Source organism: Rhipicephalus sanguineus, chromosome 9 (assembly GCF_013339695.2).
Source record: "Rhipicephalus sanguineus isolate Rsan-2018 chromosome 9, BIME_Rsan_1.4, whole genome shotgun sequence".
Lineage (NCBI taxonomy): Eukaryota > Metazoa > Arthropoda > Arachnida > Ixodida > Ixodidae > Rhipicephalus > Rhipicephalus sanguineus.
This window is the reverse complement of record NC_051184.2, coordinates 144,713,323-144,728,972: the sequence shown is the minus strand read 5'-3', so window position 1 is coordinate 144,728,972 and position 15,650 is coordinate 144,713,323.

Genomic DNA, 15,650 nt, shown 5'->3' with positions numbered 1-15,650 from the left:
CTGTGCATAGAGCAAACCTAGTTTAGTGTTGACTTAACCATCATGTGCTTACAAAGTTATTTTTGAACAATGCAAACTGTGAGTGATTCTAGTGTTTTGGTGAAGTGTCCCTGAAACTGCTCAGTGATAAGTTTATTAGGAGTGTGGTGGTGTTCTAGTGTTAGCTCAAGACAGATCGTGGAAAAGATCGGATTGTGACTCGGGTGAAGATACCGGAGGTTTGAAGCAGTTTTCTTCTGGAGAAAACTCTCGAAGATGGGGGGCCATTGTCACATGCAAGAGGTGATAGGAAAATGTAATAGAAGAAGAGGAAGACATCAAGCGTACAGTGACGTCGAACGAAGAGGATGGAAGAAGAGGAGAACGAAGTGGGTGTTATAAAAAAGAAGGTGACGTGGCCAGGGGGGGGCCCGGAGTGTTCGAACGGCAGCGCGTGAGCTTGGAAAGCTGGGGACGAGCGTCGCCGGCCTGTGTTCCGGGCGCTCCGGCTCTTCCTCGTGCTACGGCATCGCACCGTAGCCACTGCCTGTTCGAGGACACGTCCACGGACCTGGGACTACCAGCAACGCCCAGGACGCGCCATCGGCTCGTGCACCGAGCGCACCGACCTACGGCACCGCTCCGTAGGCTTAGACCAAGCCAGATTCTCCTCCCGGGAGACGCTGGCCATCTCCAGGACCTGCGACGCTCAGATCACTGAACCCGGTGCTGCCCACCCTCGTCTACAACACCAGTCCGCATTCGGCCACGGTTAAAGCCTGGGACATCGACTGGGACGCCTACTTCAACGCTTGCCCCCCCCCCCCCCCCCGCAACGCCTCGACTCTTCCAACGGGACAGAACGCCGTGAGTGGCGTAAGCGATGAACGCCTCGTAATTTTAGTTGTTTGATTCTATCACTCAATTGTTCTTTGAGCGATAACTGTGTTTAGCGCTAGTTTATTCTTTGTGTGTTCCTTTTTAATGTTTGCAGTGGTTTGAGCTAACAATGTGTGTTTTTCTTGTGTGTACATAAATAGTTGTGTGTAACGCTCTCGCCTCGTCTGTTCCTTCTGTCCGGCTGTTATCCGGAGATCCGTGACAGTTAGGCAGGGTGGAGGTGGCTGCAGGCCAGAAGGCAGGAACCAGGCCCCCGCAGGTAGGACCAGGGAACAGCAGGCCACAGGTTCAGCAACAGGTTGGCGGCACGGTTGAGCCAGGCGCAGGGGGACGACCGGGCGACGCAGGAGTGGACAGAAATGATCCCGGCATAGCCGGCTTGCTAAAAAGGAGTGCCTGCGTGACAGTGCTGCCCAACAAAAGGGGGCGCTTTCCAGGGTATGGCTTGGACAACACGTCAGAGGGTATTTTTGGCCAAGAGGGCCTTCTACCACTTCCAGACGTGTGCCGCCGCACCTTAGCGGTTATTCTCCGTTCACTGTCATGGTATGGAATAAAGTCCAGCTACCTGTCAGTCGGAGAAAGGTCGCTTAGGTGCGTTTCCGCAGGTTGTACCGATGGCGTGGCTTGGAGCCAGCTTTCTCACGGTTTTCCTGCGGTTCGGTAACCGCCTGCCCCCCTCCCAAGTTGTTGCTGCGGGCAACGAAAGGTTTGAGGTCGGAGACGTTAACTGGACCGCCGACTTGCCTCCCTTGGGAGTCAGCCAGCTTGTACACCAGAGGCGACACTTTGGTCTGCACTCGGTATTGGCCCAACCACTTGGCCGACAGGGAGGCAGAGATGCCTTTGGCGGCGTCACTCAAGATGTGATTGCGCCCGACGACGAGATCGCCGACATCGTAGTGCACTTCCCGATGCGACCGGTCGTATTGAGCCTTCTGTCCAGCTCGCGCTTTTGCCAGGTTGGACCGCGCCAGGTTGAGGGCTGCGTCCATCCGTGAGCGCAGTTCCGCCGCGTAGCCAGACGGGCCGGCTTTCGTGGCGGACGCCCCGCTGCCGCCCCGCAGAACACGGTCCATGGGGTTAGGCAGCTCTCTCCCGAATTTGAGGAAAGCGGGCGTGTACCCGGTTGAATGGTTCACCGTGGACCGGAAGGAGAAGCCTATCTCGCTAAGACAGGCATCCCAATCCCTGTGTTGCTGCGCAAAGGCTGTCAGCAAGGGCTTGAGGTGTCGGTTTATCCGCTCAGTCGGGTTGGCCTGTGGGTGATACGAGGTTGTTTTGCGGTGCCTAATGCCAAAGGCAGCACACGCATCCACAAACACCTTCGCCCTGAAATAGGACGCATTGTCCGTGATCAACTCCGCCGGAAAGCCAAAGCGGGTAAAGACCTCGGTCAACTTGTCCCAGATTGCGTGTGCCGTTAGCTTCCGTAGGGGAAACAGCTCGACCCACTTCGTGAAGTGATCTGTGACAGCCAGGAGAAAAACATGTCCTCTCCGGCTTCTTGGGAAAGGTTCTATAATGTCATAGGCCGTGACTTGCCAGGGTTGTTGGCTGTCGATCGGCTGCATGAGCCCGGGAGGCTTGCCCCCACGAGGCTTCACGCATTGGCACACGCGGCATGAGCGGGCGTAGTGAAGGGCATCACGCTTCATGCCAGGCCAGGTAGCGGAGCGGCACAGCTTTTGAAAAGTCTTAAGGCCACTCGCATGTCCAGCCAACCGCGAGTCGTGGAAATAGCCGAGGGTGGCTTTCCTTAGACTGCGGGGTGTCACGATCTTGAAGGACTCCTGGGGAGCTTCTTCAGATGGGACATAGCGCAGGAGAACGCCATCAGCATCAAGCAGATACGAGTCCAACGTGCCCGCAGCAATACCAGTCTGCGTCCGGCACTCGGCGCCGACAGCAATACCAGCTGTCCGTTTGCGCACGGCGGCTTGACCGCAACGCTCCTCTTGGGAGCTCAGCACTTTGAGCCAGTCAACAATTTGCTGACAAAAAGGATCGTCCTCCTGTGCCTTGAGTAGGTCCTCTCTGCTGAAGACGATACCGGCGGACGTGACAGGGTCTACCAGGTATGCGTCCTCACCCGAGGCGGTCGACTCGAAAGCCACTGCGCCGTCGGGGTTCGCGCCTTTCGACCCATTGGAGCCAGGGGCCCCCGAGTCTACTTGGTGCGACTGCTCTTGGGAGTGGCGGACACAAGTGTTCAGACGCCAAAACGGGGGCACGCGGCAAGGCGTCAGCCACGACGTTCGAACTCCCTTTCCGGTAGCGCACAACAAAGTTGTACCGCTGTAAGGTCAACGCCCAGCGCGCGAGGCGGACCGAGAGCTCGCGCAGGCGCTTAAGCCAGGTGAGTGCCATGTGGTCCGTCTCCACCACGAATGGCACGCCGTCGACGTAGCAGTCGAACTTCCGGAGAGCAAAGACTATAGCGAGACATTCCCGTTCAGTCACGCTGTAGTTGCGCTCGGCAGCGTTAAGTGACCGGCTCGCAAAGGCCATTGGCCGGAGGACGCCGTCGTGCTCCTGAAACAGTACCGCCCCGAGACCTAGGTCGCTCGTGTCCGCTTGGACAACGAACTCCCTGTTGAGGTTGGGCAGCTTCAGATCGGCTGTGGCCACTAGAGCTTGAGATAGAGCCTTGAAGGCTCGCTCTTGCTCTGGTCCCCAGCTCCATCGTGCCGACTTTTTCAACAGTGCGGTCAAGGGCGCTTGGAGGTCCGCGCAGTTTGGGATGAACTGTCGGTAGTAGTTCACCATGCCCAAAAAGCGCCTCAGGCCCTGAATGTTCGCCGGCGTCGGGTACTCCACAATGGCACGTACCTTCTCCTCGCACGTTGGGCGCCAGTTAGGTGGAGATAGGTTTAGCACAAAGCTTACCCTACGAGGCGACCGTGAAGGGACGCGACGTTCTCCACTGCCGCAGCGAACAAAGACACTACGGCCGGGTTCGTCGACTCCGGCACAGCGCAGAAAAGGCACTCGAAGCAGGATGTCAACAAACAACACGGGTTTATTAACCCAAGACGCAGCACAGTACGACAGTCACGGGCTTGCAGGCCGTAAAGGGAACTCCGCAAGATCGATCGAGTACGCTTGCCAGCGGCGCTACGACTATCACACAAAGGGCAGCAGTCGAGCACACGAACGAGAAGCCGCCTGCTAGAGCAGCGCGTCAACCTCTCGTGCTAGCCTGAGAGCATCTGACGCGGGCAAGCCCGCGCCATACAGAAGCGAGCTCAAGGGGGAAGGGGGTTGTCACTGGCGGCCAATGAGGACAGGCGTTGCGCAGTGACGTAAGCTAGCTTGGTGGCGTGAGCATGTGAGCACGTCCAGACATGCCCGGACGCGCGCCCGCGCGCTGGTAAGCCGACGCATGGCTCGCACCAGACAAAGAGGCCTGGCGCTGCAGCCGTGGTCGCCATACTGCCGATTAACGATAGTTCCCGGCGCTCGAGCCGCGCGGGGCCAACACACGCGCTAGCTGGAGAACGAGGCGCCAAAGGGGAGGGCGCGCTCGATTCCCACAATATATATATATATATATATATATATATATATATATATATATATATATATATATATATATATATATACACAGTCAAACCTCGTTACAACGAACACCACATTAACGAACATTTCAAATTAACGAACTTTTAAGAAATCCCGTGCCGACTGCTTATAGTTTCAATGTATAAATATTTCACTACTACGAACTTCAGAATAACGAACATTTCAGAATAACGATCGTTATTTAATTCCCGTGCAACCTTAACAACACCTCAGTACTACGAACTTATATCCCGAAATGCGAGGATTCTTAGATGTCAGTATATCGGTCATGGCAGTCGGAGCTGTAAGGTAGCAGACGACGCAGCGCGAAGAGCGGACGCCCTCCCGCTAAAACCTGAGATGGCACGGGAGGAGAAAGACGCGGGCGGAGAACTTTTTTTTTTTCCCCTTCGTTGCGGAGGCGACAACGCATCAAGTTTTGTAAAGGCCCAACCGCATGCATAGCACGCGACTTTCGAGCGAAGGCGACTGCGACAAACGGGCTCCGTCGCGCTGCTCGATTGAAAACTATTGCGCGCACGCAGGCAAATTACGAAAAAGAATTACAGAGTAGATGAATGACAACATGCCAAATTTATTATTGTCTTGTTTGAGATAAAGATGCCATAAAAGCGTTTTGTGACTTCCTTTTTTCGCAATCTTATGTTTAACCGCGGCAGTAGTACTATCTGCTGTGATCCCATGGGGCGCCCGGAAGCGTACGCTGCCTACGCTACGTCGCACTTTGCAAACTGCGTTATGTTGGGGTTAGTCCATGAGGCGCATCTCGACAACGTTTCCTCTTGCCGTCATAGAACGTTTAAGAAAAGCCGCAGCGCCTCACATCGTTGCTTCGCAGGGAGAAGGGCTACCGATGTTGATACCTACGATGTTGACATTGCAGCAAGCTACCACCAATGCAGCAAGCTACCACCGAAACATCAAAACGAGCCGTCGATCACAATTAACGACAAAATACGGCCGCTGCCTCGCTCTCCGCGTGAGATGGGGCTGTAAAGAAGGTAGTCTATAACTTGCATTCCTTGAAGTACGCGCCGATTGGAAGCATCACTAGCAAATTACAACCGAAGCGAGGGTCAGAGATGCTGCCATGTTGTCGGATATCGTCATGCTCACTTCCGGGCGACAAGCGATGTTTTCTGGCTTTCCAGAAACGTGGGGTGCCATCGCGGAACGATTCTATTTCAGATTCCAATGCCTTTCGTGCTTTTCACGCTTAGCCAGTGGTCAGATCGACGGTCCGTCCGCGTTATCAGCGCGATCAGCCAGCCGTGTGGAATCGGAAATAGCATCGTTTCGCGATTGCATCCCTGCGACAATCGACGGCGATGGATGGCCCTCCGCGACAGCAAATCCTGTCGGCCGTCGCTGAAAACTCGCGTGCATGCAGTTGGGCCTTAAAGGATTGCAGCGATGACATGGACGACGATGTCACGGTAGCACCCGAAGATCGCGACGGGTCCGTGTCGGCCACAGATGCGTTGGACTACTTGAGGAAACTCCGCATATTCATAGAAAAAAGCAGAACAGCGACCGAAGCGGCGCATAAAAATGCGGACGGTCTAGAATCGTTCGTGACGCAGAGTTTGTGCTGCACCCGTCAAAAAACGATCACGGACTATTTCAAATAAACGTGCCTTGTCTGACGTTCACGTGTGCATTGTTGTGAGAAACGAGTTCAAGGACGTACCGTTGCAAAGGTAGGACGTTTGCATTACTGAAATTCTATTGTTATGGTAAATATTTGGGCTTTCACTATAACCACCTTTCAGAATAACGAACATTTTTCCGCGGTCCCCTGAAGTTCGTTATACCGAGATTTCACTGTATATATATTGTACTGAATGTGCATGACACACGCTCCGCTCTTAGGAAAGCGGACAACGACGATCGGTGGATCTGGTTGTCGCGCGCGCTCGCGGTCGCCGGTAGCCAGACCTGCCTTAGAAAGGGCCTTCCACGAAGCAATGTATTCGCAATGCCCACGAACTATAGGTGCCGCGCCGTGCTTTTCAAGATGGCGCCCGGAGGAGGGTCAATCCGTTTGTTAGCATAGGAACAGATAGTACGTGCGGACGTACGGCCCGTGCCACTTTCACCGGATGAAGTCATGAGCTGCGCTGACATGGATATGAGACTAAAATACTTTCCCGAACCATGGAAAGTGCTAAGTACTCGCCACCTAATTATTTGCTGCGGTGTGAAATGTCATATTTCAGCTCCGTTACCGTGCATAACGATGCTTTGCGAAATCCTGTGCGTGCTACATAAAATTGCATGAACTAGAATTGACGTATGAGCTGAACGGCGTAGTACGTACCGAGCCTGCCTGACGGATTTGCCGCAGTAGTAGGCCGCCAGCGAGTAGCGCCATCGCTGCTGCACGGGACCGCACACGTTTAACGTGGTGATGGTTTGCAAACATATTACGCCGTCGTCATAACTTGCGCAGTCGGGAACGCGGAGTTACGTCTTCAACGGAACACAAGCATTTAACATCCCATTCAGTAGCGCTTGTGTCACAGCCATGCTGAGACCTCTAGCCGTGTACAATTCACTTCACTCGCATGTTGCAGGTTCGATCAGCACGATCGAAACATGAATATCGAAAAGAATGCACACGTATGCTTTTCGCAACGTCGAAGAAGTTCGCCGAGAGGCGCGGATTGTGGCCGTGACTGCACGTATTTTCACTCTAACGATTTCGCTTCGCTGGTCGAGCTCGAGGGTGTTGGCGGCATGCGGCACTCCATATTATCCACAATACTTATGATACATGCAATGCACAAGAGGAACTATGCTTTTATTTTGATCTCGCTCAAGGATATTATACATTAAATACAATCAAAGTGACTTACGAGCGTGAAAGAACAATAACGCACGAGGGGACGTGAAGTGCAACTCGCTCCTCGAGTTAGCAGCTGATCGTTCATCGTCGCTGTCACTCTCGGTGCTTTCACAGTCTTCTACGTCCAGTGAAAAATCCTCGTCGTCAAGATGGTTTCTTTCAACATCACTGCTGAAAGCAATCTGAAGAATTTCCTCCGCCGAACGACTTCGACCACTCCGCGTCACCACGTGTACAATTGAGACGTCTGGGCGCGGAGAACATTTTGCTCTCATACCGGTCAACAAGCAAATTGCTTGCAGTGTGCTGCCACCTATCAACAAACGTAGAAAAGCAAGCGGCTCAGCGCTGGCTATGAAACCAATACACTGGCGAAGGACGGCGTGGAAAGCGTTCGCTCTACGAAAGGCGTGGAGCAGACGCGTCCGTGATTGAAACGTCGCTCGCACGATTCGTAACAGCGCTTTGCTGACAAAGGATAGAGGCCCTATTTTAATGTATCGCCAACTTGAGATCTCTCAGTTAGAAGAGCGCATTGCGAGACCTCCCGCGTACAGTGTTCCGGGATTCATGCACTATAAGAAACACTGACCAATGCTATATGCAAGTAAACACTTCCCTGAATATATCAGACGATAACATTCAACTAACCTACGTGGCTACAGAAGGACTCGCGAAGCTGATAGCATGTGTACGCTGTGGGCTAGCATTGAAAGCGCGAGTTGATACGTATTTTCACGAAAACTTCGCGTCTCGCAAGAACGAATCAGATTTCTCGTGTCACGGAGGGCACGGTTTGTTCACTGATGCAGGGAACATGCAAAGTCGTAGTGTTTCTTTCTTGCCAACGCGTTAACACTGAGGTTGGCACAGCCGAACGAGGGAGCGACTGCGTAATGTTGCCATTTTGTCGTCTACTAATCCTCCTCGAGAAGACGCTCCTGAATTCCGCTTGGCGGCGCGACAGTGTATGGGCATTGCGAATAATCCTGCTCGAAATGCAACACCGCTATTTTAAGTGGTGGAAGAGTCGGGGTTCCCTCCATCCTGGAACTTCGCAACCGGTCGCTACCATCACCTTTCACCGTGACTGCTCCTGGCCCTTCGCAAGCTGCCGCAACAACACAGTCTTCTGTACTGGCGTGCCCCGGGAACGCGACCCATCCGTATTTGGTGGCAATAACGAGAACGACGTCGAAGATTGGCTCGTTGAGTATGAAACAGCAAGCGCTTCCAACAAATGGGACGACTGCGCATAGGCGTATCTAAATGTGCAGGGCGCTCCGCCCCCCCACTTTCGACAATGGTTATTGTCGGCTGCAGACTAAGGAACTAACAAGTCAGGCAAAGTTTTACTTGAACGCAGCAATAACGTAATTATGTAATAAAATTTGTCCTACGATTCTGCCGTGACGACTGTCCTCCGTGTGCCATGTCCACGCACTGTAGGCTCTCTGCGGTGCGAGCTGTCTATTATTCCACGCTTTCGCGCCATGCTCTCTAGCATTGCAGAGGAGGATATCGCTCAGCAGGGGCTCTATAACATTACAGCAACCTCTCATTATTTCAATTTTGTTCTGCCTGGCCTGAAATTTAAGTAATACGCGACGCAAATATGGGCGGGAACCAGTAAATCGTAGTAGACCAGCGCCGGCGAAAACAACAGACCAGACGAGGAGAAGGACACGTAACACAAGGCGCTGGTGCCTAACCAACTAGCCCAAAAGTACATTTTGACAAACCAGTAAATGTTTTAGAGCCCGATCAAACGCTCTCCTTTTTCAGGAAATTCAGTTAATTTCTTTGAAAACGAATAGCATCGCCACTGCGCCATATCCAAGCTGCTGCGAGTTGATGAGTGTGCAGAAGTGTCCAGTATTTCAGTTGTGCCTAGCCAGGACAGCTAAAATAGATTCCCACTTTAGTGTTCGTTTAGCCTGCTTCACTTGGCTTATCATATGGTAGCCTGCAGCGATCGCGGCGGCTTGTAACAAGGCAGTAGACTCGCGCACATTGAGAAGCCCAGCTTTCAAGTTTGCCCCATTGCTTCATCTACCTCACCAGAGAGATGGTCAGCATCCACGGTTTTCTGGACTAAGAAGGCTGCCGACCTGCAAAGGATTGTGTCTGTTCCTAATAATGTTTATTTCTCTCTGTACCTCTTCGTCAGCAGCGATGAGTTCACAAACAGTTGTACACGCGAAAAAACTGCTCAACATCGTTATACTACAAGTGAAAGTATCTATTGTGCACAAATGATGTCATCTCGCCCGCTGCTATAAGCAGCCGCTGCCAACGTGATTGGCGGGCAGCCTTCTTAAATTACGTTCAGAAAGAGACACTGTCTGGCGATTAAAAAAAAAGAGTCATTGTTCAGCACAGTAATGTGCTACTTATTGTGCACACTTCATTTTAAAGGGGTCATGAAGAACCCCTTGGGCTTGTTCAAAAAACACATCCTGCAGAAAGCTGACACGGCTCTGAACTGCTCTGCCAAATATTACAGTCGTGCGCGCCGCGTAAATGCCACAAGCGGAGCGCGTGTTGCCGTTTCCCCAGGCGCCCTCTTTTCAAACAGAGGCCGGTTCTCACTCTCGTCGGTGGGCGGGGCGTCTGCACGTAGACGTCGCGGATCTGCCAGTTTACGTCGCAAGAGACATAGCATGCTTATTGGCCAATAGCCGACATAAATCAAGAGCGGTGTTTCGATCAGATGCGCTTGTTCCCGTTGACATTGTGTATAATAGTTGTTGTGGATAAATAAACAGGCTGAAATATGGAAAAACTTCGTTGCGAGTTTTCGTAAAGATGACTCACTTCCGGTAGAAGCCAACTGTCGTCTGCTGAACTCGGTGCGCCCTTTTCGGTATCGCAGTTTCTTGTGCCTCGCTTCTTTCGATTAGTCTTGTACGTCATAACTGGCCTCAAACCTTACAAAACTTGTGTGTGGCGTTGAGTTCCAACGACACGGATCTCGTGCTGACTTGATCAGTGCGTGCACAGATCGAATTGCAAGCGGGTTCTTAATTAACAGACCGCAGAGCGGCCCCTCGTGAACCATGAGGGTTGGATTATAGCTGAGGCTTTTAACACTATTTCTTTGTTGACAGAGAATGCGCACGATTCTTTGACTTTTGGATAATACACTTCACGTCGAAGATATCCCGAAGATGGATTCAGTGGTAAGGTCGAAATATAATACAACCTGAGTTCCACTGTCAACTCACTGAGAGTATACTTTTGCTTCTAGTCGTCTTCAAAGAACAACCATCGGCCTGTGTTTAAGCTACATAATTTGTGGGGCGTCATGCAGGCCGAAGTGAACACCTTCGGCTCCGAATTCTTCGGTTCGTCGTGTCGTGCCGTTATAAAAATGATAAGCGTGTGCCCTCTTGAGTGCTTCTCCATACATCGACAATGCTTCGCTCGCCCGAAATTCGTGGATACCAGCGTGACAAAGGTATCTTCAGTTATCCGAACGTATCTGCATTTCATGGGCGTATGCTGTGGGGCAATTTTAGTAATTTCAGCCGCGAGCTGCACGGGTCCAGTGGCAGCAGCGTGTTCTGAGCTGTTCTAAGACCGCCTGTGTTTGCATTGTAGGGGTCTGGGCCAGCCGCCGCGCAGAACCCCTCAGAGACGAGGACGAGACGCTGAACACGGCCGCTCGATCTCCCCGTGCAACACGTCTTTATCATTCCAAGACTCGGCCGCGACTCACTGTCAATGGCCACTGAGCGCGATCCGCGAGCGTGTCCGTGTCCATCGTTCTCTTCTACCGTCGGCGCGCTCGCGGCTGCCGCTCCCATAGCATATAAAAGTTACACGCGCAGACGCCACAGTTACAAGGATATTGTAACGCGCCTACATTAGGTGCATTTAAAGCGCGCCTACTGTCGCGAGCTGCACGCAGGTGCAACAGCGCCTTCTGAGCAGCTGAACGATAATCTATTTCCGCAATGAGCACTTATTTGCAATTCGCGCTTTAGCGTGACATAAGTGGTTCTCTATAACTGATATTTTGTATTTAGCTGCTTTCATACTCGTAGACTACCTACTATCTTACTAATTGACCGTTATTGTTAAGTATCACACCACCGCGTTAAAGCGAACGCCAAAAGCGTGCCCCGATGTCAAGCTAATCTAGTAACGTTGGTCAAGCACAACATCCGCAAATTTACCAGTGACATGTCTCCCGCCACATAAAAAAGTTAATGCACTTGCTCTTCACCCTTGTGAACGTCCATGTGTACTTGGCATTCCCTGTGCACAGATGACGCGGAACGAATTTAAATATATATATATGTATTACAGTCCTCCTCAATGAAACAGCTGTTCTCCAGAAAATGTTGGTTCGCTTGAATGGCTAGTATGCTATATTCCCTGCACTAGACACGCTGGCTTGTTCACAATTCAGAATGTTACATACATAACACAGAAACACGAGGACTATAGCAAATGGGTACAAAACTGGAAAAACTCCGTCATATGTGCACTCCCTCGTCCACCTGCACATTATGTTGAAGTTCACTTATACAACAGGCACCTTCAATTATGCTACGATTAATGAAATATCACCCAACCGACGTTAGAACACAGTGATGCCTTGTTGCCTAACTGCCTGTCACCTATTTTTCTTCCACAATGTGTTCTAATGTGTAAATCACCTGTTCTACTTGTTTGGTAATAAAACACAGGTCGTTACATTGAGCGAGCAGTGTTTCACCGATTTGTATTGCATGCAGAAGTTCATTGTTTCCATTTGCATGTACGACAACTACTCATACCTCTACTGATACAAGAAACAGTGTTTGCACTATTTTATTGGAATCAAAACAGAAGCAGTCCTCATGTCAGTGTAAGCATATGTATATTTCCATTTTTGTGCACAGAACCTGCACCCAATACTGAACACATGGAACAACATATACAGTATAGCCCAAGCACTACATATAATTCACAGCAGTAAAGCAACATGAAAGTAGTGTGTAAAACCTCCTCATAATGCATATTGATATGTGCACTTCTGCCAGTATCTAAGCAGAATCCAAAGAAATGGTATGCACAAGGAACTTGGTGTCAGCCTACACATGAAGGCAACTAAATAAGTACAATAAGGCTAGCTTTACTTTTGAGTAGGGGTGTGCGAATATTCGAAAGTTTCGAATATTCGTCGAATATTACATTCGAAATATTCGTATTCGATTCGAAAATCGTGTATTCGAAAAGTTCCGAATATTCGATAACTTCGAATATTCGAAAAATTCGAATATGCGATTCGATTATCATGCAATAAATAATTCGTCTTCCACATTTCTGCTGCGTTCGTATAGCTAAAAACGTTGCCGAGAGGAGCGATAAACATCGTAAGTACACGGAGGCACGATATCTGCCTGCGACGAGCGCCCCAATACGTATGATTTATTGCTGGTGCATCTCCGACGTGCAGCGCTGTTGGCGATCATGTAACCGTACATTTTCAATATTATGCGGCCGTAACGTGCCGCACTACCACTCGTTCACTATGTGGAACCACTTGTGAAGAAAGACAGCGACCCATGTGACTGGTGGCGGACTGTAGGCACCTTCAGATACCCCAGTCTGGCAAAGCTTTGCCCCATGTACCTCCCTATACCAGCCACTTCTGTTCCAAGCGAGCGTGCCTTTTCAGTGGCAGGGGGGTTGCCTCTGTTAGAAGGGAGCGCCTGCTGCCTGATCATGTGGAGCAACTCATATTTCTTCATGATAACATCTCGTCATTACTTTCATTGTGCCGTGATATTTGATTGTATTGTGATGTGCATTGTGCTAGCCTGGACATTGTGTTCTGGAGATAGCACTGTATGTTGTGTCGCCAGTCAAGCTGTTAATGTTTTTTTTTTTCAAATAGCTACATGTTAAATAAAATATTGTTACTTTGGAGGCATTTTTGCTTTGATATTCGATATTCGATTCGATATTCGAGGGTGGATATTCGTATTCGATTCGTATTCGAAAATATTGATATTCTCACACCCCTACTTTTGAGAAATATGCAACCATACAGATAGGCATGTTCTAGTATTTCTATTCATTAGTTTGCACTATGGTATCAAAACATGTCGCACATGATCATACAGTTGAGTTTCCTGCAGAAAAGTCTAAAATTGATTGTAGATCCACTTACCACAATTTATAAAACCATTCAGCAATGCCCACAAAATAACAACGCGGCCTTCATATATTGATGCACATATTTGCTCACAGATATCTGAAAACTAACGTAAATTTCTGGAATTTTGCTTGGGAACTTGTCGGTGTTATCACATGACTACAATGGACCAATACTTCTATTATGCATAATTAGTACATCTATGTTTACAATATATCCATGCCAGCTAGTTCCATCAGCAACTTAAAGTTCTTCATACTTCATTCCTCACTTCATGGCCTATGCATAATTACCACATTGAAAATTAAGCCCAGCATTATGGCTTCAAGATGAGCTTGAAATTAGGCAATAATGTGTCCAAAATAAAACATTTCTTATAAATAGTGGCTGATGGCTTGGCACATTGGATCATAGTACTTGATATGCCATGAGGTTGAATAAAATTTGACCACACACTTACAGAGACTGTAAAGCAGTCAGGACTTAAGTTCATAGTAAAAGAAAGCCGGAAAACAAAACCACAACAAACGTAGAAATGAAGGGGACAGGATGACGCAGTACCAGCAACTGAAGTTTAACACGTGCTCCGCTTTTTTAGACTTGTTTTTACTCTTTCTGCGAGTGCATAATTTTTAAATTTTGTAGTTTTTCATACTGTGTGTGTATATCTTTCTTCAGTTTGTATTAAACTTCAGTTGCTAGTAGCGCATCATTCTGTTCCTTTCATTCTCATTTCTCTGTGCTGTGGGTTTTTTTTCCGCACTTTCTTTAACTATGAATACACATCAACTCGCCCAGCTGTCCATTTTAGGATAAACTTAGCTGAATAAAGCCAGTTCCACTAAGTGTCATTTTGAACAATGCGAAATTTTCAAATGCACATGCTACTGGAAAGGTTGCATACAGTATCCATGCATAACACTCTGCATCAATCCCAGTATTTGCCTAAATGCTGTCAGATGTAAGAAATGTTCGAGATAGTGTACAAGGAGGCACAGTGGAGTGTTCCCACAATACACTGTCTCGTACACAAGCAGTGGGCAAGCAACTCTTGCTGCTTTGCCAGAAACGTCTTCCTGAAAATAATATAAAAAAGAAGTTCATTAAGCTTTCTGTGTCCATAAAAATGAATTTCTCGTCAAGGACTCACACTTCACTATACTTATTGCAGACCTTTTAACAAAACGTGAAACAAATGCAAAATTGTGAGGCTGCTAAGTAGTTCCTTGTCAGCTTTTCAAGTACACAGGGCGAAAAAAATCACAGCATATCCACGGAGTGAATGATGATGAGTGGGCGAAGCTGCGGAGGTTCATCGGTAAACCGTGAATCTTCCGTGAATTCTGCCCAGTACATCATCACCGACGTGAGATCGGGCGCGTTTATACTAAAGGTTCGATGAGAGTTATGACGACTTGCAGCTCACTTTAATTTTACATGTACGCTGTGAATTTTCATTGTTTAGAAAACCATTGCTTTAGAAAACATCTGGCGTCTTTCGTTAAGCAGCTGGCGTCTTTTCGTTTTGCTTTAGAAACATCTGGCGTCTTTTCGTTTTGCTTTTAGAAAACATCTGGCGTCTTTCGTTGGTTTATTTCATCAATCAACGGCGTTTTGAACAAATTTTTTATTGTTTAATCACGCACAGGACAAATCTCACCAGGCACTACCTTGGAGGTAAACAATGGCTGCTAATGGGAATGAGAGACAAAAGAAGTCGGCTTTTAGCTAACACTTACACTTCTACTTCTACTAACGTTTCCTACTGGAACATGCCAATGGCTGCTAATGGGGAATGAGAGACAGAAGAATTCGGCTTTTAGCTAACGCGCATGCTGCGAATTTTTTATTGTTCAACAACGCACAGGAGAAATCTCCCACCGGCACCACCTTGGAGGTCAAGATCTGGTACTAGCGTTAAGACTGGTTACGCACTACGACGGGGACGAACGCTTTAAGGAGCTTCGCCCCTAAAATACACGAAGGTAAAGAAATGCGAAAGAACACCAGAAGTGTTACTCTTGTGTTGTGTACCACCATTCATGTAGATTTCGATGTCAGTCAAGTTAGCATTATAGTGTAAAGGGGTGAGAATGTTAGTGAGGTTCACTTCGTATTTAAACGCATTGGAAATTAGATTCTTGATCAACCACAGCTGCTCTGTTTAGGACTGAATATTGGGCAACTTTG